We start from the raw sequence: 22,167 nt of genomic DNA, 5'->3' as shown, positions 1-22,167 counted from the left end.
TAGTGTAAGGGTTACGCCTGCTTCACAGTGCGCAGTGTAGGTGATATACCTGCCCTGACCATGCTTTGCAGACCAGGTATCAGTGGTCAGATGGACCCTTGCCCCAACACTGTGTGCCAGACATGCCATTATAGCAGACTTATATGGCTTTGGCGTTGCTTTTTGGTAATTAGAAGGCTGCTAAATGCCACTGCGCACCACACGTGTTTTATGCCAAGCAGTGAAGGGGTTAATTAGGGAGCATGTAGGCAGCTTGTAGAGTTAATTTTAGCTTAAGTGTAGTGTAGTAGACAACCCAAAGTATTGATCTAGGCCCATTTTGGTATATTTAATGCCACCATTTCACCGCCAAATGCGATCAAATTTAAAAAAAACTTAAATTTTTTCGCAATTTTAGGTTTCTCACTGAAATTATTTACAAACAGCTTGTGCAATTATGGCACAAATGGTTGTAAATGCTTCTCTGGGATCCCCTTTGTTCAGAAATAGCAGACATATATGACTTTGGCCTTGCTTTCTGGTAATTAGAAGGCCGCTAAATGCTGCTGCGCATCACATGTGTATTATGGCTAGCAGTGAAGGGGTTAATTAGATAGTTTGTAGGGAGCTTGCAGGGTTAATTTTAGCTTTAGTGTAGAGATCAGCCTCCAACCTGACACATCAGACCCCCTGATCCCTCCCAAACAGCTCCCTTTCCTCCCCCACCCCACAATTGTCCCTGCCATCTTAAGTACTGGCAGAAAGTCTGCCAGTACTAAAATAAAAGGTTTTTAAAAAAAATAATTTTTTTAGCATATTTACATATGCTGTGGTGTAGCATCCCCCGTTAGCCCCCAAGCTCCCTGCCCCCCCCCCCAAAAAAAAAACAGCTCTCTAACCCTCCCCATCTGCCTTATTGGTAGCCATCTTGGGTACTGGCAGCTGTCTGCTATTATTTCACAGTCAAAAAAATCATTTTTTTTAAATGTACACTACTGTTACACCAGATATGAGTGGTGGCACTGGGCAAGTGGGCAAAGTATAGGCTGTGAGCCCGCACACACGCTGGCAGGCAGGCAACTGCAATTAGATTACACAGGAAAAAAAAAAAATCAGACTGATGTTCTAGCCCTAGAAAGGGCTTTTTGGGGTGCTGTCCTTACAGCAGAGATCAGATGAGTCCTTCAGGACTATAGTGGACACTGAATACACTAGCCTAGCTATTGATTTCCCTATTAAATCAGCAGCAGCTACACTGTCCCTCCTCTCACTAAGAATGCAGCTTCCGAATGAATCTAAAATGGATGCTGTCCAGGAGGTGGGAAGGTCTGGGAGGGAGGGTCTGCTGCTGATTGGCTGGAATGTGTCTTCTGACTGTGAGGTACAAGGTCAAAGTTTACTCAATGATGAGGAATAGGGGGCGGACCGAACATTGCATATGTTCGCCGTCTGAGGCGAACACGAACATGCTATGTTCACCGGGAACTATTCGCCGGGGAACTATTCGCGACATTACTAGTGTTCATGTGTATATAAGAAATCTGATCATATTTTTAGAATCCTCATCATGGTATTAGATATTGTTTAATTAAAGGACCACTCAATGCAGTAGAATTATATAATTAACAAGTTCATAATAGAAAGACAATGATTTAACTCCTACTCTAAATTTCAAATAAGCAGTAGATTTTTTTTCTGACAAATTAATTTTTTTCTCCAATTGTCCGGCCCCCTTTATCATGTGACAGACATCAGCCAATCACAGACTAGTATACGTATACCCTGTAAGCTGGTGCACATGCCCAGTAGGATCTTGTTCCCCAGAAAGTGTGTATATAACAAGATTATGCAAAAATTTTTAATGGAAGTAAATTGAAAAGTGTGTTAAAACTGCATGCTCTATCTGAATCATAAAAGTTTATTTTGACTTGAGTGTCCCTTTAAATGAATGGCATGGGATAAATTTAGCCTTAGTCCTATTAATGCATTCATCTAATGTTTCATAACATGATGGCTATACTGTAGCTAGGAGATAGTTGCTGACATGCTTTTATTATCCTTAAAATAGTACTGACACAAGAAAGAAAAATATTAGTGCTGTAGCAACAAATCTATCACACAAGTGAAGTAAATTAGCTACATTATTACAGGTCGCTGCCTTCGAAATGATCTCTGGCGCTCTAAGTCCCTGTAATGTGTTCTCACTGTTAAATTATTTTTTCCTTGTATTTAGTAAGTACCTATATGAATCAGAATTTTGATTACATTATTTGCTTTTTTTAATGGCTTAGTTCAAATTTCACATTATTCCAAACAGCTAAGAATGTATAGCTCTCAAAAATATAGACGGTGTCTATACTAATCTTTCAGCTGCATTACTTAAGAATCCCTTTACAGTTTTGCTGACATGATAGGAAAATGTTTTAGAATATTTAGGTTTCCTACTATGTGTTAATAAAATCCCCTGCCAGTATTGAAACAGCAAAATTCCATAAGAATTTTTATTAATTGATAATTAAAGTTATATTAAACTCAACTTTCCATTTCAAATTAACTATATTATTATGCAATGCACCTTATTTTATTTTGCTTTTTTTATTTTATTTTATGTAACTCTGTAAATTATAGGGCCAGCTTATAAGTGGAGCGCTAAATATCGCTTTCTTGAAAGCGATATTTGCGCTCCACTTAGTTATACCAGCGCACGCTAAAGTTCACAGCAATGCGATCGTGACCTTGTGTTAGCATTGCTGGGAAGCGGGCTTCCATAGGCTCAAATGGGAGCCTCATTCTCATGCCATGACACACAGCATGAGAACCTTGTGCAGCGAAGGGGGTAAGTAGCGCACTGATGTAAGCATAAACATATATATTTACTGGGAACACACAGTTCCCATAGACCGCAATGTAAAGATACTTTTCAGTGCCATTTTATTTCTAACAACTCACTCCCGCCACTTCTAACCCCTAAAAACTCCTAGTGCAGATATTTATTATTACATTTTTAATAAAAAAACTTTAATGCCCTCTATTTTTAGAGCATTTTGGGTACTTTCAGAAAATTAACCAGAGATCTAATCTCTCGTTAATTTTCGGGGCACTAATTGCTACCACAAGCTCGGTTTAGCAATAACCGACCACTTGTAATGGCTGGTTATTTATTGTGCACCCCAAACGTGCAAATTTGCCTGTTTGTGGGCACGCAATAATTTAGCGCTCCACTTGTAATCTGGCCCATAGTATTCCCACAGAGGAGCTGGAACACATTCCTTGGACTCTAGAACCCTGACAATCCTAAATGCTGAATGGAGATTGGTTGATCTGGGCAAGAGCTTGTTTATATATGTTCCTAATTTGCCACAGCAAAAAAGAAAAATAAATAACAATATATAAAATGTTTTTAAAACTTTTACATTGTATTCAATGCAGCAAATAATTTCTGATGCATAAATAAAACAATTGCTTTAATGTCTCTTTATGTTTATGGGACTAATACAAAGTGCTGTGGGGGATGAATTATCAAGTGAGGGTTTTATTGATACCAGCATTAACCCCTAAGCTACTGAACCCTTTTTACAACAATATACCAATGGGACCACTACCAACCTCAGCTACTAATGAAAGCAATGTACCCAGGGGCCCCAACCATGCCCATGCCACCATAAATGAAACTCTAGCTCCCTAGTCTAATTCTGGTTTCAGTTAAGCCTTGGATCCCCATTTTCACTTCAAACTTTTTGGACTTCAGCTTCATCCTCTTCTGAACAGGACACTTGTAGTAACCCTTCTCTTTTCAGTGATGTATAAAAGCATAAATCTGAATTAAATATATTATCTAACCAGCCAATCAAGATTAAGGGGAGGACACAACACCAGGATTCCCTTTCTGATTTAAAAAGAGATATTGATAAATATGAGAATTAAGTTGATTGAAGACTAGGCCAGTGGACAACATTGGGCTTTATTAGATAGAATGATAAAAAAATGAATGAAATACAAAAAAACTTGCAGGTTTAAGGTAACAAGAACGCTTTTATTTCACATGGCTAGTCTGACCATAAAAAAAAAAAAATCATCAATAACTTTATTTATAAATCAAATAATGATGAAAAACATATTTTGTAAATATTAATGTATATGAACAAACCTAAAATTTTAAAAAGATACCAAAAAATTTCTTTGGGGATTCACACAGAGCAAACAATTAAAAACAAAATTACTTTTGTTATCAAATTTGCTTTGTTCCCATGGTATTCTTTGTTGAAGAGATATCTATGCAATTGTGTGGAGCACTACAGGGCAGGAAACAGTGCTCTTGCAAATGGATAACATTCTTGCAAAATTAGTGCCATAGAGTGTTCCATGCACATGCACACTACTGAGCTTATGTCACTGCTTTTCAACAAAAGATAGGATGACCCAAAAATGTATTTAGCTACTGCTGCACAGAGTCCTGGGGGGTAGGTAAGGATCACAGATGCATTCTTTAAACCTGCCTTGTTTTTCTCCAGCATGAGAAGCAATAATGATCACAAATGTGGCATAAGAGTTGAAGAATTGTTAGGAGTATTCACTTTAGTTTTGTTAAAGGGACAGTTTACTCAAAAAATTTTCTCCCCTTTAATTTGTTCCCAATGATCCACTTTACCTGCTGGAGTGTATTAAATTGTTTACAAGTAGCTCCTTTACCCTTATATTGGCATTTGAAATGGTTAATTTAGCCTGTGGTATCCCCACCTATTTTGAAAGTTTGTGGCCGCGCGTACCAGCTATAGATAAGCTTTGTAAACACAGCCAGCAGAAGAAATTACACTCCCAGTCTGATAAAGCCGAGATAAGGTAGTAAAATGTTGATTTTCCATTGTTCTCTCCCAGTATTGGTGATTGTTTTAAGGACAGATATAAGATAAAGAAGCAGGTATATGTGCACAATGTGATACAGTAATGAGATCTGATTATACCTACAAGTTAAACCCATTTTATTAGGTTGTGGCTTCAAAACACAAAATCAGAGCTTTAATATACACAAATAAGCCTTAAAAAGCTAATTTTCATACATTTTTTACTCTGCAGTTGGTAAAAAAAGCAATTGTAAACACATTAAGGGAAAAACTAGTTTACAGTATACTGCCCCTTTAAATCTGAAAGAAAATGAATTATGTTTTCTACATTTTGAAAAAAAAAAAAAAGATATACCGGTATATATATTTTAAAAAGCTAACTTCCCCTTATCCCTAATTTTTTTTTTTTTTTATAAAATTCAGTCAGTGTTCTGAAATTCCTTTTAAACAGCTCTATTTCAAGAGAGCATGGACTATGCATTTTTTGTGTTAAAAATACCTTGATATCCTTATATAAAATGTTTAAAGGGACATGAAACCCACATTTTTTATTTTGTGATTTAGAAAGAGCATGGGATTTTAAACAACTTTCCAATTTACTTCTATTATCTAATTTGATTTATTCTCTTAATATAGATGCCTCATGGGATTGGCTCACCCATGTGCATTGCTGTTTCTTCAACAAAAGATATCTAAAGAATGATGCAAATTAGATAATATAAGTAAATTGGAATGTTGTTTATAAATTGTATTCTCTATCTGGATAATGAAAGAAAAATATTGATTTTCATGTCCCTTTAATTATGTTTAGCAAAAAACACCAATATACTTTCATTTAAATTGCTCCTTTTTTGTGTAATTTAAAGGGACATGAAACCCCAATTTTTAATTTTAAACGACTTTCCAAATTACTTCTATTATTTAATTTACTTCCTTCTCTTGTTATCCGTTTCTAAAAAGGTTTATCTTGGTAAGCTCAGGAGCAGCAAAGAACCTAGGTTCTAGCTGCTGATTGGTAGCTGCATTTATATACCGATTGTCATTGGCTCACCCATGTGTTCAGTTCCATCAACAAATGATACCAAGAGAATGAAGCAAATTGGATTATAGAATTAAATTGGAAAGATGTTTAAAATTGTTCTACCTAAATCATGAAAGAACATTTTTGGGTTTTGTGTCCCTTTAAGTCTGAAAATTAAGAGTTTTCCAATTATGAAACCTGGTAGTACACTTGGTAGGCTTCACAAGCCTAACCCTAACACATATTTGTCCATTATTGGCTTCAGCAGACATTATAAGAAAATAACCTGCCAAACAATGGATGAAATGACAACAACATGACAGTGGCTAGCTGTGTCTATCCATTAACATGTCCAATTGGCTCCTCCAAATAAGGCAAGAGGTGGGCAGAGTTTTGCTATTAAAAATCAATTGCTGCAAACACCTAATAATGCATTTAAAATATTTCATACTCTCCCCAGTATGTTAGTTTAATACAATACCATAATTACAAGCTAGAAGGGAAATAGGTGTTGAGTCCAATCCTTTAGAAAAACATATGTAATATTTATAGTAAATGAACATTAAACTCTATGGGATTTTTTTTAAGATACATTTTTTTTTATTTTGATCAAACCCCATATAAGATCATTAAAATGCATTTTGTACATTAAAATCCCTTGGTAAAGGTACATTTTAATATTGTGTAGCACAGGCATATGTTTGCAGTTTTTTGGGCAAACATTTCTAAATTGAGAAAATGGTGAATGGTGAAGTAAAGTTCTTTTTTGTTCCACATCAGTGGAAGTAAAATATTTGATACTTTACTACAACTCATAATTTGCAGGAGGATAGGAAACTCTTTTATGAAAATATGGAGACTAAATTATCAACAATTTTCTTTTGTGATTCAGACAGAGCATAAAAAAAAAAATCCAATTGACTTCTATTATCAAATTTACACTTCAGATTGGGTCCTTTCAGTATTATTACATTTACGTTTTGCACTTTCTATTTTATATTTAATACATTTAGCTATAATAAAACACAAAAAATCAATCCTAAGATTGATAGAGTTGTACACCTGGGTAGCACTCGTCCCCCTATCTTGGATGGCATAAATTGGGTAGCGACTGAATATCTAGGGAAAAGGAGTGCTTAGAAATATTTAAAATATAACCTTTATTGAGTAATTGAACCCCTTAATGACCACAGCACTTTTCCATTTTCTGACCGTTTGGGACCAAGGCTATTTTTACATTTCTGCAGTGTTTGTGTTTAGCTGTAATTTTACTCTTACTCATTTACTGTACCCACACATATTATATACCGTTTTTCTCACCATTAAATGGACTTTCTAAAGATACCATTATTTTCATTATATCTTATAATTTACTATAAAAAAATATAAAATATGAGGAAAAAATGAAAAAAAACACACTTTTTCTAACTTTGACCCCCAAAATCTGTTATACATCTGCAACCACCAAAAAACACTCATGCTAAATAGTTTCCAAATTTTGTCCTGAGTTTAGAAATACCCAATGTTTACATGTTCTTTGCTTTTTTTGCAAGTTATAGGGCAATAAATACAAGAAGCACTTTGCTATTTCCAAACCACTTTTTTTCAAACTTAGCGCTAGTTACATTAGAACACTGATATCTTCCAGGAATCCCTGAATATCCCTTGACATGTATATATTTTTTTTTAGAAGACATCCCAAAGTATTGATCTAGGCCCATTTTGGTATATTTCATGCCACCATTTCACCGCCAAATGCGATCAAATAAAAAAAATTGTTCACTTTTTCACACATTTTGTTACAAACTTTAGGTTTCTCACTGAATTTATTTACAAACAGCTGATGCAATTATGGCACAAATGGTTGTAAATGCTTCTCTGGAATCCCCTTTTTTCATAAATAGCAGACATATATGGATTTGGTGTTGCTTTTTGGTAATTAGAAGGCCGCTAAATGCCACTGCGCACCACACGTGTATTATGCCCAGCAATGAAGGGGTTAATTAGGGAGCATGTAGGGAGCTTGTAGGGTTAATTTTAGCTTTATTGTAGTGTAGTAGACAACCCTAAGTATTGATCTAGGCCCATTTTGGTATATTTCATGCCACCATTTCAACGCCAAATGCGATTAAATAAAAAAAAAAGTAAAATTTTTCACAATTTTAGGTTTCTCACTGAAATCATTTACAAACAGCTTGTGCAATTATGGCACAAATGGTTGTAAATGCTTCTCTGGGATCCCCTTTGTTGAGAAATAGCAGACATACATGGCTTTGGCGTTGCTTTTTGGTAATTAGAAGGCCGCTAAATGCCGCTGCGCATCACACGTGTATTATGGCTAGCAGTGAAGGGGTTAATTAGGTAGCATGTAGGGAGCTTGCAGGGTTAATTTTAGCTTTAGTGTAGAGATCAGCCTCCCACCTGACACATTACATCCCCTGATCCCTCCCAAACAGCTCTCTTCCCTCCCCCACCCCACAATTGTCCCCGCCATGTTAAGTACTGGCAGAAAGTCTGCCAGTACTAAAAAAAAAAGCTATCCTTGATAAAAAATAAATAAAAAAAAGGCATATTTACATATGCTGCTCTGGAGGATCCCCCCTTAGCCCCCAACCTCCCTGATACCCCCCAAACAGCTCTTTACCCATCCCCCTCTAACTTATTAGTAGCCATCTTTGGTACTGGCAGCTGTCTGCCAGTACCCAGTTTATAGTAAAACATGTTTTATTATTTTTTTTTAAATAATTTTCTGTAGTGTAGCTTGCCCCCCCCAAAAGACCAACCCACCACCCCTCCCAGATCTCTCAGATCTACATATATTTAAATATATTTGGCAATCACTGCCACTTTTCACCCATCATTTTTCTGTAGTGTAGCGGTTCCCACCCGCTTCCTACCCCCGCGCGCGCCCGCGCGCGCACCCTCGTGCACGCGCGCGCGCCCGGCGTTCCCGCCCACGATCCCGCCCCCCTCCACATCATACGGCCCATCGATGGCCGCCCACCCGCCTCCCAGACTGGCTCCCACCCACCAACGAAACCGGCCATCGATGTCCGGTACAGAGAGGGCCACAGAGTGGCTCTCTCTGCATCGGATGGCCAAGGGGGGTTATTGCAGGATGCCTCGATGTTGAGGCATCACTGCAATAACCGGAAAGCAGCTGGAAGTGAGCAGGATCGCTTCCAGCTGCTTTCCAGACCAAGGACGTAGGCCACACGTCCGCGGTCATTAACTGTATTTTTTTTGAGGACGTGTGGCGTACGTCCTTGGTCGTTAAGGGGTTAAAACAGAAACAAAAAGGGACATCCTAAAACATTTAATGTGAAAATGGCTTAATGTAGCTAAATGAGTAAAAAAGTGGCCAAATGTTAATCAATTGCTGCATAATTTTGCACAACCCAAGATTTCCACTATCCAAGCCTATCCTAGAAGTTTCATGGATTTTGGAATTCCACAAGGCAAATGAGTGACATTAAGCTTGTTTTTTGGGGAGCTTAATGTGGCTTAACGTACAAAATTGAACTTAGATGTTAACCAATTTCCACCAAACTTACCACAATACATGAATCTATGGATTCAAACATATTCTGAAAATTTCAGAACATTTGATAAAACATACCAAAAGTTATTAACATTTAACTATTTTTTTTACAATCCTAAAACATTTAATGTGAGCAGCTTAATGTAAAAAGAGCTTAATGTACCAAAATTCACCTAAACATCGATCAATTGCCTTGAAACTTGGCACAAACTCAGTTTGTCACTTTCCAAACCTATCCTAGAAGTTTCATGGTATTTGGTTTCCCACAAGGCAAATGAGTGACATTAAGCTTGTTTTTTGGGGAGCTTAATGTGGCTTAACGTACAAAATTGAACTTAGATCTTAACCAATTTCCCCCAAACTTCTCACAATATATTAATCTATCTATTCAAACGTATTCTGAAAATTTCAGGAAATTTGATAAAACAATGGTGTCCCACAAGGCAAATAAGTGACATTAAGCTTGTTTTTTGGGATAGCTTAATGTGGCTTAACGTACAAAAAATGAACTTAGATGTTAACCAATTTCCACCAAACTTACCACAATACATTAATCTATTGATTCAAACATATTCTGAAAATGTCAGAACATTTGATAAAACATACCAAAAGTTATTCACATTGAACAATTTTTTTACAATCCTACAACATTTAATGTGAGCAGCTTAATGTAAAAAGAGCTTAATGTACCAAATTTCACCTAAACATCGATCAATCGCCTTGAAACTTGGCACAAACTCAGTTTGTCACTTTCCAAACCTATCCTAGAAGTCTCATGGTATTTGGTTTCCCACAAGGCAAATGAGTGACATTAAGCTTGTTTTTTGGGGAGCTTAATGTGGCTTAACGTACAAAATTGAACTTAGATCTTAACCAATTTCCCCCAAACTTCTCACAATGTATTAATCTATCTATTCAAACGTATTCTGAAAATTTCAGGAAATTTGATAAAACATACCAAAAGTTGTTCGCATTTAACAATTTTTTTACAATCCTAAAACATTTAATGTGAGCAGCTTAATGTAAAAAGAGCTTAATGTACCAAAATTCACCAAAACTTCAATCAATTGCCTTGAAACTTGGCACAAACTCAGTTTTTCACTTTCCAAACCTATCCTAGAAGTTTCATGGATTTTGGTGTCCCACAAGGCAAATTGCTTTTTGGGGAGCTTAATGTGGCTTAACGTACAAAATTTAACTTAGATGTTAACCAATTTCCCCCAAACGTCCCACAATACATTAATTAATCTATCTATTCAAACATATTCTAACATTTTCAGGACATTTGATAAAACATACCAAAATTATTTATATTTAACAGTTTTTTTACAATCGTAAAACATATGGGGGCTTATTTATCAAAGCGTCAATCTCGGTGCGTTCGCAGGCGTCAATATGCTCGCCAGACATTGCTGCCGCGGATCCACATATAATGCTCTTATTTATAAAAAAACACGCCAAAAACACATGCATCAAGTATGGTGCGATGAGCATCGGACTGTTGTTAACTAACAGTCATCGATGTTGCAGTTATTCAGGTTTTTCCTGAGAGAAGCGCTCAACCTGAGAACGAACAATAGCATAATAGCTTGTTCTATGGCTAGTTACCACCCAAGAAGCAGCCTCTTTTTGCCCAACATGTGCCTTTCAGAGAGAAGAACTTTCCTGAAGCATATCAGTCTGATCCTGACTTCACAGTACAGCCCAGCCCCGAAATACCAGGCAATCCGTCTCTGAACGAGAGATACAGCAAAACCCCAGACATACGTTTCGGCCTATTGTGGGCCTCTTCAGTGAGGTGCAGACATATCCCTCTAGGCACACTGAGCAACGGGTATATATATATATATATATATATATATATATATGTGTGTATGAGTGTGTGTGTTATGTCATAAATCTTTTGCAAACATATTTGCATGTCCCTAAATTCCTTTTTTTGTTCTAGAGAATGTTGTCTTTCATGTCTCTGTGTTTATTTATACCAATATATGTATATAGTGTAAATGTATTATTATTCTGAGCAGGAATAATTGTGAATATAACATGTCATCAGGGTATCATATGTATTTATTTACAATCAATGGATATTTTAAGAGCTGGGCCAGTTTTCTCTCTGCACCTGTGTAACCCCTCTGGATTGCAATCTAGTTTTAAAAACCACCCCTACACAGGTGTTATAAAATCGTCTTTCATATAAGATGACATTTCTTAATGAAAATGAAATTCAAGAGAAGGAAGAAATACACTAAAAATAGCATGACAGTAAAAAGGTGATTTTAATTTCTGCTGTATCTGAATCATGACAGTTTAATGTTAGGTGGGCTATCCCTTTGAGCTATCAGTTTAAGATTATATTGAATCAAACATCATTCAAATTTTTAAAATCATTGTATAAAATATTACATTGTGTGTCCTAATGTCAGCATCAATGTTTATCTTTAATACTAATTACACATATACATACTTTCAAAGTATAATACACAATGTAACAGATAGCACTTACAAGTTCTGATGGGTGATCAATGACACAAGTATCGAGCAATTTTATTTGTTAATGATACTATACAATGTATATTTAAATTTGATTAGCTGATGTCATAAATCATGTGATTATGCATATCCCTATCAAAAGTGGTGGAAAAAAAATGTGTGGGTTGTCTAGGAGTATTACGTCATATTTGGTGCGAAAAGTGTTGCATCAAATTTGGTGCGAAGTGGTGAGTGGGACTTGTATTACATGCCTTAAACATGGTGTATATAGATTTATCCAAAAAAACAAAAAAAATAAAAAAGGAAGTTAGCTATATTATGTTATGTATTTATTTAATTTTTATCTCTATATCTACTAGTGCATCAAGTTTGGAGCAATAATATTGTCCTCTTGCTTTGTAATAATAGACAAAGATGTAACATAATCCATAAGTAGTAATGTATTTCATTTTTAGCCCTATATCTACTAGTGCATCAAAATTGAAGCATTACTTTGCACCAAATTTGGAGCAATAATATTGTTTGATTTAGAAAGAGTATAGAATTTTAATAAAGTTTATAATTTACTTTTATTATCTAATATGCTTTATCGTCTTGCAGCATCGAACATAACCTTCCTGTGTTTTCAGACTCCAATTGATTTCTATGGCATCCGCGGCCTCAAGGGTAGCGGTTTGAACGATCGGTATGCTGCGCTGGAATAGACGCAAGTGTACCTGTTAAATGTTTGGTAAATTAGAAAAAGGGTGATATAGTCATACAGAGTCGAATGTGTATTCGAAACATCTGGGATGACGCAAGCATCAATCTGCGTCAGATTGAGATCGAGGGAGGGTATATTATGTCACACATTTCAACATTTGACGATCTTGACACTTTGATAATTACGGCAGATTACATTTGCATCAGATATGACGTGAGATTCTAGTGGATTCCATCGTATTATCAGTTGAAGCTTTGATAAATTGGCCCCTAAATGTTTTAGGATTGTAAAAAAATGGTTTAATGTAAATAACTTTTGGTATATTTTATCAAATGTCCTAAATGTTTCAGAATATATTTGAATAGATAGATTAATGTATTGTGAGCAGTTTGGGGGAAATTGGTTAACATCTAAGTTCAATTTTGTACGTTAAGCCACATTAAGCTCCCCAAAAAAACAAGCTTAATATCACTTATTTGCCTTGTGGGAAAAAAAAATCCATGAAACTTCTTGGATAGGTTTTGAAAGTGAAAAACTGAGTTTGTGCCACGTTTCAAGGCAATTGATTGATGTTTAGGCAAATTTTGGTGCATTAAGCTCTTTTTTGCGTTAAGCCATTGACATAAAGGGGCCTATTTATTATGTGTCTGTCTGACATGATCCGATCAGCGGCTCATGTCCGACAGACATCACTGAATGCGGAGAGCAATACGCTCTCCACATTCAGCATTGCACCAGGGGGCTGTCAATCAACCTGATCGTATTCGATTGGGTTGAAATGCGGCGATGTCTGTCCGCTTCCTCAGAGCAGGCGGAGAGGTTATGGAGCAGGGGTCTTTAGACCGCTGCTTCATAACTGGTGTTTCTGGCAAGCCTAAAGGCTCGACAGAAACATGGGCCCTCAAGCTCCATACGGAGCTTAATAAATAGGCCCCAAAATGTTTTAGGATTGTTAAAAACATATTTAAATGTGAATAACTTTTGTTATGTTTTATCAATTTTCAGAATATGTTTGAATCGATAGATTAATGTATTATGGGAAGTTTGAGGGAAATTGGTTAAGATCTAAGTTCAATTTTGTACGTTAAGCCACATTAAGCTCCCCAAAAAACAAGCTTAATGTCACTCATTTGCCTTGTGGGAAACCAAAATCCATGAAACTTCTAGCATAGGTTTGGAAAATGACAAACTGAGTTTGTGCCAAGTTTCAAGGCAATTGATTGAAGTTTTGGTGAATTTTGGTACATTAAGCTCTTTTTACATTAAACTGCTCACATTTAATGTTTTAGGATTGTAAAAAAATTATTAAATGTGAATAACCTTTGGTATGTATTGTCAAATTTCCTGAAATTTTCAGAATATGTTTTAATAGATAGATTAATGTATTGTGGGAAGTTTGGGGGAAATTGGTTAAGATCTGACTTCAATTTTGTATGTTAAGCCACTTTAAGCTCCCCAAAAAACAAGCTTAATGTCACTTATTTGCCTTGTGGGACACCAAATACCATGAAACTTCTAGGATAAGCTTGGATAGTAGAAATCTTGGGTTGTGCAAAATTATGCAGCAATTGATTAACATTTGGACACTTTTTTACTCATTAAGCCACATTAAGCTCCCCAAAAAACAAGCTTAATGTCACTCATTTGCCTTGTGGGACAACAAAATCCATGAAACTTCTAGGATATGTTTGAAAAGTGAAAAACTGATTTTGTGCCAAGTTTCAAGGCAATTGATTGAAGTTTTGGTGAATTTTGGTACATTAAGCTCTTTTTACATTAAGCTGCTCACATTAAATGTTTTAGGATTGTAAAAAAATTGTTAAATGTGAATAACGTTTTGTATGTTTTATCAAATTTCCTGAAATTTTCAGAATATGTTTGAATAGATAGATTAATGTATTGTGAGAAGTTTGGGGGAAATTGGTTAAGATCTAAGTTCAATTTTGTACGTTAAGCCACATTAAGCTCCCCAAAAAACAAGCTTAATGTCACTCATTTGCCTTGTGGGAAACCAAATACCATGAAACTTCTAGGATAGGTTTGGAAGTGACAAACTGAGTTTGTGCAAAGTTTCAAGGCAATTTATTGATGTTTAGGTGAATTGTGGTACATTAAAGGGACAGTCTAGGCCAAAATAAACTTTCATGATTCAGATCGAGCATGTAATTTTAAACAATTTTCCAATTTACTTTTATCACCAATTTTGCTTTGTTCTCTTGGTATTCTTAGTTGAAAGCTTAACCTAGGAGGTTCATATGCTAATTTCTTAGACCATGAAGCCCACCTCTTTTAGATTGAATTTTAACAGTTTTTCACCACTAGAGGGTGTTAGTTCACATATTTCATATAGATAACACTGTGCTCGTGTACGTGAAGCAATCTGGGAGCAGGCACTGATTGGCTAGACTGCAAGTCTGTCAAAAGCACTGAAAAAAGGGGCAGTTTGCAGAGGCTTAGATACAAGATAATCACAGAGGTTAAAAGTATATTATTATAACTGTGTTGGTTATGCACAACTGGGAAATGGGTAATAAAGGGATTATCTATCTTTTAAAACAATAAACATGCTGGTGTAGACTGTCCCTTTAAGCTCTTTTTACATTAAGCTGCTCACATTAAATGTTTTAGGATTGTAAAAAAATTGTTAAATTCGAATAACTTTTGGTATGTTTTATCAAATGTTTTGAAATTTTCAGAATATGTTTGAATAGATAGATTAATGTATTGTGAGACGTTTGGGGGAAATTGGTTAAGATCTAAGTTTAATTTTGTACGTTAAGCCACATTAAGCTCCCCAAAAAACAAGCTTAATTTCACTCATTCGCCTTGTGGAAAACCAAAATCCATGAAACTTCTAGGATAGACTTGGATAGTGGAAATCTTGGGTTGTGCAAAATTATGCAGCAATTGATTAACATTTGGCCACTTTTTTACTCATTAAGCCACATTAAGCTCCCCAAAAAACAAGCTTAATGTCACTCATTTGCCTTGTGGGACACCAAAATCCATGAAACTTCTAGGATAGGTTTGGAAAGTGAAAAACTGAGTTTGTGCCAAGTTTCAAGGCAATTGATTGAAGTTTTGGTGAATTTTGGTACATTAAGCTCTTTTTACATTAAGCTGCTCACATTTTGGGTGCCATGTACTAAGATGCGGGCGGACAGCTTCTTAACTCGCGAAGCTGTCCGCCCGCCTCCGCTACACACGGGCAGCGGATCTATTGATCCGCTTGCCTGTATGTACCATTACACACTCATCGGAGTGTGTAATGCCCGCCCCTTCAATTGCGCGACCAATCACACGACTGAAGGGGCTGTCAATCACAGAGAGCGAGCGTGCTCTCAGTGATTTTGCTTCGCCACCTAAGAGGTGGCGTAGGCTGTAGGAAGCAGCGGTCTAATGACCGCTGCTTCTTACATTGTGGGAAGCAGGCTCGCATATGCGAACCTGCCCCGCAAAGGCTCCGGAGCTGCTTTCGCTGCTTCATACATGGAGCCCTAAATGTTTTAGGATTGTAAAAAAATTGTTAAATGCGAATAACTTTTGGTATGTTTTATCAAATTTCCTGAAATATTCAGAATATGTTTGAATAGATAGATTAATATATTGTGAGGAGTTTGTGGGAAATTGGTTAAGATCTAAGTTCAATTTTGTACGTTAAGCCACATTAAGCTCCCCAAAAAACAAGCTTAATGTCACTCATTTGCCTTGTGGGAAACCAAATACCATGAAACTTCTAGGATAGGTTTGGAAAGTGACAAACTGAGTTTGTGCCAAGTTTCAAGGCAATTGATCGATGTTTAGGTTAATTTTGGTACATTAAGCTATTTTTACATTAAGCTGCTCACATTAAATGTTTTAGGATTGTAAAAAAATAGTTAAATGTGAATAACTTTTGGAATGTTTTATCAAATGTTCTGACATTTTCAGAATATGTTTGAATCAAATAATTAATGTATTGTGGTAAGTTTGGTGGAACTTGGTTAACATCTAAGTTCAATTTTGTACGTTAAGCCACATTAAGCTCCCCAAAAAACAAGCTTAATGTCACTCATTTCCCTTGTGGAATTCCAAAATTCATGAAACTTCTAGGATAGGCTTGGATAGTGAAAATCTTGGGTTGTGCAAAATTATGCAGCAATTGATTAACATTTGGCCACTTTTTTACTCATTAAGCCACGTTAAGCTCCCCAAAAAACAATCTTAATGTCACTCATTTGCCTTGTGGGAAACCAAATACCATGAAACTTCTAGGATAGGTTTGGAAAGTGACAAACTGAGTTTGTGCCAAGTTTCAAGGCAATTGGTCGATGTTTAGGTGAATTTTGGTACATTAAGCTCTTTTTACATTAAGCTGCTCACATTAAATGTTTTAGGATTGTAAAAAAATAGTTAAATGTGAATAACTTTTGGAATGTTTTATCAAATGTTCTGACATTTTCAGAATATGTTTGAATCAAATAATTAATGTATTGTGGTAAGTTTGGTGGAACTTGGTTAACATCTAAGTTCAATTTTGTACGTTAAGCCACATTAAGCTCCCCAAAAAACAAGCTTAATGTCACTCATTTCCCTTGTGGAATTCCAAAATTCATGAAACTTCTAGGATAGGCTTGGATATTGAAAATCTTTGGTTGTGCAAAATTATGCAGCAATTGATTAACATTTGGCCACTTTTTTACTCATTAAGCCACGTTAAGCTCCCCAAAAAACAATCTTAATGTCACTCATTTGCCTTGTGGGAAACCAAAATCCATGAAACTTCTAGGATAGGTTCGGAAAGTGAAAAACTGAGTTTGTGCCAAGTTTCAAGGCAATTGGTTGAAGTTTTGGTGAATTTTGGTACATTAAGCTCTTTTTACATTAAGCTGCTCACATTAAGGCCTAGATTTGGAGTTCGGCGGTAAAAGGGCTGCTAACGCTCCGCGGGCTTTTTTCTGGCCGCACCAAATTTAACTCTGGTATCGAGAGTTTAATCAAATGCTGCGTTAGGCTCCAAAAAAGGAGCATAGAGTATTTTTACCGCAAATGCAACTCTCGATACCAGAGTTGCTTACGGACGCGGCCGGCCTCAAAAACGTGCTCGTGCACGATTCCCCCATAGGAAACAATGGGGCTGTTTGAGCTGAAAAAAAACCTAACACCTGCAAAAAAGCAGCGTTCAGCTCCTAACGCAGCCCCATTGTTTCCTATGGGGAAACACTTCCTACGTCTGCACCTAACACTCTAACATGTACCCCGAGTCTAAACACCCCTAACCTTTCACTTATTAACCCCTAATCTGCCGCCCCCGCTATCGCTGACCCCTGCATATTTTTTTAAACCCCTAATCTGCCGCTCCGTAAACCGCCGCCACCTACGTTATCCCTATGTACCCCTAATCTGCTACCCCTAACACCGCCGACCCCTATATTATATTTATTAACCCCTAACCTGCCCCCCACAACGTCGCCGACACCTGCCTACACTTATTAACTTATAATAAATGTATTAACCCCTAATCCGCCTCACTAACCCTATCATAAATAGTATTAACCCCTAATCTGCCCTCCCTAACATCGCCGACACCTAACTTCAATTATTAACCCCTAATCTGCCGACCGGAGCTCACCGCTATTCTAATAAATGTATTAACCCCTAAAGCTAAGTCTAACCCTAACACTAACACCCCCCTAAGTTAAATATAATATTTATCTAACGAAATAAATTAACTCTTATTAAATAACTTATTTCTATTTAAAGCTAAATACTTACCTGTAAAATAAACCCTAATATAGCTACAATATAAATTATAATTATATTATAGCTATTTTAGGATTAATATTTATTTTACAGGTAACTTTGTAATTATTTTAACCAGGTACAATAGCTATTAAATAGTTAAGAACTATTTAATAGTTACCTAGTTAAAATAATAACAAATTTACCTGTAAAATAAATCCTAACCTAAGTTATAATTAAACCTAACACTACCCTATCAATAAAATAATTAAATAAACTACCTACAATTACCTACAATTAACCTAACACTACACTATCAATAAATTAATTAAACACAATTCCTACAAATAAATACAATTAAATAAACTAGCTAAAGTACAAAAAATAAAAAAGAACTAAGTTACAGAAAATAAAAAAATATTTACAAACATAAGAAAAATATTACAACAATTTTAAACTAATTACACCTACTCTAAGCCCCCTAATAAAATAACAAAGCCCCCCAAAATAAAAAATTCCCTACCCTATTCTAAATTAAAAAAGTTACAAGCTCTTTTACCTTACCAGCCCTGAACAGGGCCCTTTGCGGGGCATGCCCCAAGAATTTCAGCTCTTTTGCCTGTAAAAAAAGATGGCGTCCCTCGAATTCCGATTGGCTGATAGGATTCTATCAGCCAATCGGAATTAAGGTAGGAATTTTCTGATTGGCTGATGGAATCAGCCAATCAGAATCTAGTTCAATCCGATTGGCCGATCCAATCAGCCAATCAGATTGAGCTCGCATTCTATTGGCTGATCGGAACAGCCAATAGAATGCGAGCTCAATCTGATTGGCTGATTGGATCAGCCAATCGGATTGAACTTGATTCTGATTGGCTGATTCCATCAGCCAATCAGAAAATTCCTACCTTAATTCCGATTGGCTGATAGAATCCTATCAGCCAATCGGAATTCGAGGGACGCCATCTTGGATGACGTCCCTTAAAGGAACAGTCATTCGTCGTTCAGTCGTCGGTCCGGATGGATGTTCCGCGCTGGATGTCTTCAGGATCCTGCCGCTTCGCTCCGGATGGAAGAAGATCGAAGATGCCGCTTGGAGAAGATGTTTGCCGCTCCGGATGGAAGAAGATCGAAGATGCCGCTTGGAGAAGATGTTTGCCGGTCCGGATGTCCTCTTCTTGCCGGATAGGAGGAAGACTTTGGAGCCTCTTCTGGACCGGATTATGGATCGCCAACCCCCGCTTGGGTTGGATGAAGATGTTGGAGCCAGGACGGATCGGTGAACCTGGTATGGTGAAGACAAGGTAGGAAGATCTTCAGGGGCTTAGTGTTAGGTTTCTTTAAGGGGGTTTGGGTTAGATTAGGGGTATGTGGGTGGTGGGTTGTAATGTTGGGGGGGGGGTATTGTATGTTTTTTTTTACAGGCAAAAGAGCTGAAATTCTTGGGGCATGCCCCGCAAAGGGCCCTGTTCAGGGCTGGTAAGGTAAAAGAGCTTGTAACTTTTTTAATTTAGAATAGGGTAGGGAATTTTTTATTTTGGGGGGCTTTGTTATTTTATTAGGGGGCTTAGAGTAGGTGTAATTAGTTTAAAATTGTTGTAATATTTTTCTTATGTTTGTAAATATTTTTTTATTTTCTGTAACTTAGTTCTTTTTTATTTTTTGTACTTTAGCTAGTTTATTTAATTGTATTTATTTGTAGGAATTGTGTTTAATTAATTTATTGATAGTGTAGTGTTAGGTTAATTGTAGGTAATTGTAGGTAGTTTATTTCATTATTTTATTGATAGGGTAGTGTTAGGTTTAATTATAACTTAGGTTAGGATTTATTTTACAGGTAAATTTGTTATTATTTTAACTAGGTAACTATTAAATAGTTCTTAACTATTTAATAGCTATTGTACCTGGTTAAAATAATTACAAAGTTACCTGTAAAATAAATATTAATCCTAAAATAGCTATAATATAATTATAATTTATATTGTAGCTATATTAGGGTTTATTTTACAGGTAAGTATTTAGCTTTAAATAGAAATAAGTTATTTAATAAGAGTTAATTTATTTCGTTAGATAAATATTATATTTAACTTAGGGGGGTGTTAGTGTTAGGGTTAGACTTAGCTTTAGGGGTTAATACATTTATTAGAATAGCGGTGAGCTCCGGTCGGCAGATTAGGGGTTAATAATTGAAGTTAGGTGTCGGCGATGTTAGGGAGGGCAGATTAGGGGTTAATACTATTTATGATAGGGTTAGTGAGGCGGGTTAGGGGTTAATAACTTTATTATAGTAGCGCTCAGGTCCGCTCGGCAGATTAGGGGTTAATAAGTGTAGGCAGGTGTCGGCGACGTTGAGGGGGTCAGATTAGGGGTTAATAAATATAATATAGGGGTCGGCGATGTTAGGGGTAGCAGATTAGGGGTACATAGGGATAACGTAGGTGGCGGCGATTTGCGGTCGGAAGATTAGGGGTTAATTATTTTAAGTAGCTTGCGGCGACGTTGTGGGGGGCAAGTTAGGGGTTAAGAAATATAATATAGGGGTCGGCGGGGTTAGGGGCAGCAGATTAGGGGTACATAAGTATAACGTAGGTGGCGGTCGGCAGATTAGGGGTTAAAAATTTAAATAGAGTGGCGGCGATGTGGGGGGACCTCGGTTTAGGGGTACATAGGTAGTTTATGGGTGTTAGTGTACTTTAGGGTACAGTAGTTAAGAGCTTTATGAACCGGCGTTAGCCAGAAAGCTCTTAACTCCTGCTATTTTCAGGCGGCTGGAATTTTGTCGTTAGAGCTCTAACGCTCACTTCAGAAACGACTCTAAATACCAGCGTTAGAAAGATCCCATTGAAAAGATAGGCTACGCAAATGGCGTAGGGGGATCTGCGGTATGGAAAAGTCGCGGCTGAAAAGTGAGCGTTAGACCCTTTAATCACTGACTCCAAATACCAGCGGGCGGCCAAAACCAGCGTTAGGAGCCTCTAACGCTGGTTTTGACGGCTACCGCCGAACTCCAAATCTAGGCCTCAATGTTTTAGGATTGTAAAAAAATTGTTAAATGCGAACAACTTTTGGTATGTTTTATCAAATTTCCTGAAATTTTCAGAATAAGTTTGAATAGATAGATTAATATATTGTGAGAAGTTTGGGGGAAATTGGTTAAGATCTAAGTTCAATTTTGTACGTTAAGCCACATTAAGCTCCCCAAAAAACAAGCTCATTTCCCTTGTGGAATTCCAAAATCCATGAAACTTCTAGGATAGGCTTGGATAGTGGAAATCTTGGGTTGTGCAAAATTATGCAGCAATTGATTAACATTTGGCCACTTTTTTACTCATTTAGCTACATTAAGCCATTTTCACATTAAATGTTTTAGGATGTCCCAAACAAAAACTCAAACACAATCCACATATTTACAATATTAAAAACACAGGATTTGGTCGGATTGATTTTAATCCAGTATTCTCTAATTAAACAAAGTAGTTGTAATACCTTTCAAAACGATTTAATTAGTCTTGGGTCTGTAGTATCTGTGAGAATCTGTTTTAATCTGATCCTCTAGGCAATTGCGTTGTATATATAGAGCTTATGCCGCTGTGGTAGTAAGTGAGTTGTTCATTTTCTAATGCTTCTAAGTTAGAATTGGCATGGTCTTGCTAGGTGTTTAAAGTAAACACAAAGTTGCACAGTTAAGAACTGATCTAGGATTGCATATAACAATGTCTAGTTTGTATTCTGTCTTGTTACTTGTATTGCAGTTTCACAAAGCAATTTTGCAAATCCTTTATCACTGCTTATATAGAGGATTAAATACTGTGTTTGGTATAAAGTGGGCAGTATTGACAATCTATAACCACTATTAGGTGACACCCTA

Source organism: Bombina bombina, chromosome 9, assembly GCF_027579735.1.
Source record: "Bombina bombina isolate aBomBom1 chromosome 9, aBomBom1.pri, whole genome shotgun sequence".
NCBI classification, from domain to species: domain Eukaryota; kingdom Metazoa; phylum Chordata; class Amphibia; order Anura; family Bombinatoridae; genus Bombina; species Bombina bombina.
Note: the sequence above shows the minus strand (reverse complement) of the source record.